Source organism: Sinocyclocheilus anshuiensis, unplaced genomic scaffold (assembly GCF_001515605.1).
Source record: "Sinocyclocheilus anshuiensis isolate Anshui unplaced genomic scaffold, SAMN03320099.WGS_v1.1 scaffold80, whole genome shotgun sequence".
In the NCBI taxonomy this organism is placed as follows: Eukaryota; Metazoa; Chordata; class Actinopteri; order Cypriniformes; family Cyprinidae; genus Sinocyclocheilus; species Sinocyclocheilus anshuiensis.
Window position 1 is genome coordinate 1764312 of NW_015554102.1, and position 5646 is coordinate 1769957.

The following is a 5646-nucleotide window of genomic DNA, read 5'->3' on the forward strand; positions in this document are numbered from 1 at the left end:
TGCAGCAGGGAATCTATCAAAGCGGATGGAAAACTCACACCACACATCTCCACGAATCCACGGAGCCATTCAGAGCTCTCCGTGCTGCTCAGTGAACCGGGGCCGCACACCGCAGACGGATAGCGCGAATTTACAACCGGAGTTGGTGAATGAAAAGTGCAGGTATGTGTTTCATGGTAGTATTTGCAAGCGAATTGTGAGGACAACGTGGTCCTACTGGAGAGAGAGGGGGTCCATTTAACTGCGCGTCTTGAGCTTTAACACAATGAATTAACCTGAACTCTGAGTCTGGAGGGTGCAAGCAACACTCTCTTTGTGATAGCCTCTCGACGTTTCGGGTCAGTTACATCATTCGCGATGTCGCAGTACGCGCAGACTTGCAGATTGAGACATTGTGCCGATTTGAGACAGACTGGTGGGTAAATACGAGGTTTGTAACCCACTATCATGGGAAAAGACCCTTCTCTTAAAACCAAGTAGCGGATCTCCATTGTTGTCACGTTGGTCGCCCTTTGAATCTATCGCTACGCGCGCGTGTCACGAGTGATGATGCTAGAGGAAAAAAATAAAATTGTAAAATTTACTAAAACGTGCCTTGTTTTATCACTTTTTAATCATTTTTATTATGTATTTGAATATTGAGGGTTATTCTGAGGTATGAGGAAATTATAATGTCTGGACCAAAACCTGATGAGATGCCTACCTAAAATATTTAGCAACACAGCCCTGTTCAGTGTGTTAGGGTATATAATGCCAATAAGGCAAGCATTTCAAAGGTTTTTGAAACATTATTGAGTAGCTTTCTTTTCAGATAAAATTTCTACAGTCCGAGTTCTTCTCAACTCACCAAGCAACTTGTGGATGGATGTTGAGTAAAAACACTGATGGCCTGACTTCAGAAACCCTCTACTTGCGTTAAGCTAAATTATAGATCATCTTGCATTTGTGAGAGGAAACTAACACTTTGAATAAACAAATAAAAAGTTCTAATCAAACTCCACTCCGCTTCACTTGTATATTTGGGTCGGAAACGCCAAAACTAAAATACTAACTAACTGTATGAAAGTCATTTTTATATGGACAGTGGATTCCTTTAAAGAGAATCTGATTTAGTTTATCAGCTTTTTATTGCAGGTGAAAGTTTCAACATCTATAATGTTGCATCATGAGCTAGATTGAATCAAATAGATCCCTACTCAATGTAGGACTAGCATAGAGAAGAACAATGGCTGGTAAAGAGATGTCAGAGAGGTCAGACTGTGTTATGGAGCACAATTGGTGCCACTTAAGACACTGTGTGGTACAAGATACAGGTATTTGCATGCCAGAAACCTGATATTAATTTATTGAGTGTATGTAAATTGGATTCAGGCATAAGATGCACACCAGTTCCCCTAACCTGTATCTAAAAACAGTACTTTACAAAAGAGCAACTTATACATCTTATCAGTAGTTGTGTTCTGATGCAACTTCATGTTCAACTTTTGCCCCCATTGAGAGTCTGACGATAATCTCCCATCAGTGAAACTGGCAGTAATGTTTGCTTAAAAGTCCATTTAACTGGGGTGTTTTGTGTTGTTTGAGGTCCCTGTCACTGACGTAACATTCAGCGTTATTTGACGTAAAGTTCAGTGGTCACGTCTGATTTGTAATTGATCAAAAATTCACACAAGGACAAATGTTGAAGTTGTGGAAGGGAGGGGAACTGGTTCAGCATTTCAAAGGGGTCACAAAACTGATAAAGAGCACACAGTTGAATTGATTTGTGTAAGGTGCTAAACTCTCCATCTAGCACACAGTTATGACGTTTATATTTCTTTACAGGTATTGTTTAGTGGTTTGTTGCCAAGACTACAAACTAATTATAGTTTCGTTCTGTGGCAGATCTACATGTATAGTGTCACAGGCGGTGTTCAGTAGTGGTTTGTGTGTGTGTATGATTATGTGTCCTTGTATGAGGTGGCAATTGAATATGACAGAAAGGTCATTCTATTGTTGGATAGCTATGCTGCAAACTCACTGTTGCATGTCAGAGATTTTGACTGCGTCCACTCTTTAGCCCTATTCGGACGGTAATTGTTTCTCAGGGGGACGTAAGTGATTTTCACCATTTACAGGGGGTAGTTGGTGATTTTAATGCTGTCCGAATCTAGGATGTCGGTGTTTTTCTCTCATCACCCCTGTAAAAATCCCCGGCCGCATTACCTACTGTTTTTTGACAAACACCAAGGTCGTGTGGTAATTTAATTGCCGTCCGAATCCACATCTCTGAGTTTGAGAAGAAATCGATTCAAAATTTAGTTTTTAAACCCTTTTTGAGCACTCCCGAACACCGTAAGGTAACGTTGTACTTCGGTGTAATTTGCATACATATTTATTTCTGATAAGCTGGAAAGTATTTAAAAGAACAATACTTCATAACTGCTCCACCTCAGCGACTGGGAGCAGAAAGAGAAGAAAAGCACGTAAACATTCGAAATGGGTCTTTATTATGGCAGCAGCAGGTATGCAATACAATTTTAAAATGTGTATTATAAATAGATATATATCGCGTATATTTATATACAACTATAGCGGCCTATTTTCCTATTTTTATACAGGAGATTTAAATAATCAAATAATAAATAGGATTATATATTATAAAATATGCTTGAATAAGAATACATTTTACATAATAAGTATTTTGAAATACATTTTACACAATGATAAGAATACATTTGTAAATAAAATCAATTTTATTTACAATAGACAATCATGTGACTGGCCACGTGAGCAGCGCGTTCCCGGGTTCTCGCTCCTCCACTGTGAATAGATCACCATCCGAATCCATGAGTTTTATCACTGAGGTGATATGTAAATTTATTTTTACAGACGTCCATATGAGAAACAATTACCATCCGAATCGGGCTTTTGAGTCGATGGTTGTGACATTCAGTCTTGGCTGTGGTAGTGAGTGTATTGGGTAACTTAAAGGTTGTGGTTTGATTAAAAAAAAATGTAAAGATGAAATACTTGAGGGATATATTATGAGCTTAAAGACAAGACAAGAATTGAAAGTAAAGGAAATGGAAAGCCAGGAAATCTGAATGAGAATGGAGGGCAAGGAAGGTGTATATGGCTTGGGGCAGGTCTGTCTGGCTATTCCACTGTTCTCTTGGTGATAAATGTTATTTCTTTTGAGATGCGCACACACACTTGTCAACACTGTTAAAGCAGTGGTTCTCAACCTATTTGACTCTAAAGCCCCCCACTGTCCATAACAATATTCGTAAGCCACATGACTTTTCACATTGTTTGTGATTTACTGGATAAGGGTTTTATACACTTTATTTTAAGGTGTCCTTGTTACAGTGTAATTATACATTTAAGTACGGAGTAATATTAATTAACTACCTGTATTTACTATATGGTTAGGGTTAGGATTAGGGTTCAGTTTAGGGTTACTTGCATGCAATCTTTAATTTATTGTTATTCTAATAGTAAGTACATGCAACCTATGTAACAAGGACACCTTAAAATGAAGTGTTACCAACTTTTTTCAGTGCATTTTTACTGTAATTGCAATGAAGAGGAACTTAAATGATTTTCATTCTGTTCCTCACACAAAGCTATCGTATGGCTCAAGAAAACTTGAAATATATCAGGGAGTACCTTTGTGAAAGTAGCACTTTTGATTTGAAGTTTAAAGCTTCAATCCCCATTTATTATCATTGTCAAAGTAATTTTCATATCTGGGTTAAAATATTGCTTTAACTCACAGCCTCTCCTCACATGTAAACATTTAGTGTGCATTAGTCAAATGTTTCCTCATCAGAGTCCTGAGGAGACAGATGTTGTGAAGTCAGAAACCAATGAATGACGGGGGAGTGTTTAAACCCACCTCTCAGGCCTCAAGACTTTGAGAAGGCAAGTGATATTTATGTCTTTGTGTATGTGTAACTGCCTGGTTTTTTTTTGTGGTTATTCCTTATTTGTTACTGTGTGTGTGTTACTTGTTTCACTGTTAATAATTGATCAGGGTAATAAGTATGGTTCTCTGTGAATTGAGTAATTGTGGGCCCACTTTTAGATTTCCATCAGGTGTTATACAGAGCAGTTAACTTATTTTAGAAGCAAATAACCTGGTTTGCGTGTGTGTGTGTGTACTTTGGTTGTGTGTATGAATGAATAAAGTCATTCAATACCATCCTTACTACTTTGCTTAGAGTGAGAGAAGAGGGACTGTGAAAAATGCCATCAGTCTGACAGACTTTACAAGGCTTCAATGTAAAACCTGTAGTTCACACTATTCAAAATGAATGTCAGCAAAACTTTGCAAGTGTAAGTCTGGTTTCTGATCAAAGGCCACACATTATGTAGCAATGAATTGATTTCATGCTTGATTCACTTGTTATCTGTCACATAGAAGTTGGGTGTTCTCTGTCAGATTTCTGGAGAAGAGGAAATGGTGTGAAGATTTCTTCAGGGTTGTTGCAAAAATATTCTAGAAATGAAAATATGTCTGAGTAATATTTATATTTATGTTGTCATTTCGTATTTTTCCTTATGCTTTCCTTTCTACTGTAGAGTGCCAAAGGAGAAATGTAAATAATGTTCTGGTCATTCTTTTCTATATAATTATATTCTATACATTATTTTCTAAGTCTTCTGAAGTCATACAATACATGATTCGTTCATGAATCAGTTCTCTCATTAGCTCACTTAAAGGGGGAGTATTTTCAATAAATAAAGACTTAGGCCTAAATTTCAATATGTTCAACATAAAATTATAGTATGGGTTCAGAAGTCTTGGAATGTAGTGATACTTTAATATTGGTTTTGCTTTTTTGAACCTTCAACACTCCTTTGTGATAATATTTTTTTGGTGTGTGTGCAAGTCAGTTATACAGGTTTGGAATTACATGAGGATGAGAGTGGTTTAGTCACACTATTTAAATGTTCTTCAATACATCCTTCTCTACTGTCAAAGAAATTTTGACATCTTTAACCTAAAGCAGGGCTCTATAGTGCGACCATTTCAGTCGCATTTGCGACTGAAAACTGCTGCGTGCGACTATAAACATTTTTTTAGGAGCACCAGTGCGACTGACCCAATCATCATCATAACTTGTGATTGCGCTCAGGGGAGCTTCAAATGTTTCTACGTGTTTCTGCAGCGTTGAGTAATGTATCACAGACATAGGCCTATCTCACGAATCTTTTCATAAGCAAAGTGAGAGATTCATTGCGCAGTGTAGAGAGCTTCGTTGATTATAGATGTGAGATCGAGATGAACTAAGATGAGTGCCAGCTTTTAATGATTTTTAAAGGAGTTTGTAAATGTAATACTGATTTAATACAATACAATTCAATAAACAAATATTTAAAACATTAATATCATCATGAATTTATGGATTTAATTGCAGTCATTCCACTTCTGAGCCTCATTAAATGTCTGAAAGTAGGGGAGAGCGGGGCACAAAGTAACACTTTTTGACTTTCTCAAATTGTGTAAATCCACATGGGGTTCAGAGTATAATTTTTTTTATCCACAGTAATTTCACACTTGTCTAGTACAAATATGTCGCTTTGTTTCATAATTACAGTGTATACGTTTTTCTTTATTTACCCTCAAAAAATGGAAGTGAAATGTGACAACATGCCCCG

At 37.1% G+C, this 5646-nt stretch overlaps 1 protein-coding gene across 1 annotated transcript in view; it reads left to right on the plus strand.

The window, feature by feature from the left end:
• slc16a1b (solute carrier family 16 member 1b) overlaps positions 1–5646 on the plus strand; it is a 21541-nt gene continuing 15895 nt past the window's right edge. Inside the window, exon 1 of the mRNA XM_016461966.1 lies at positions 1–162. The gene's annotated coding sequence lies outside the window, so the exon portion shown is untranslated. The remainder of the gene's footprint in view (positions 163–5646) is intronic.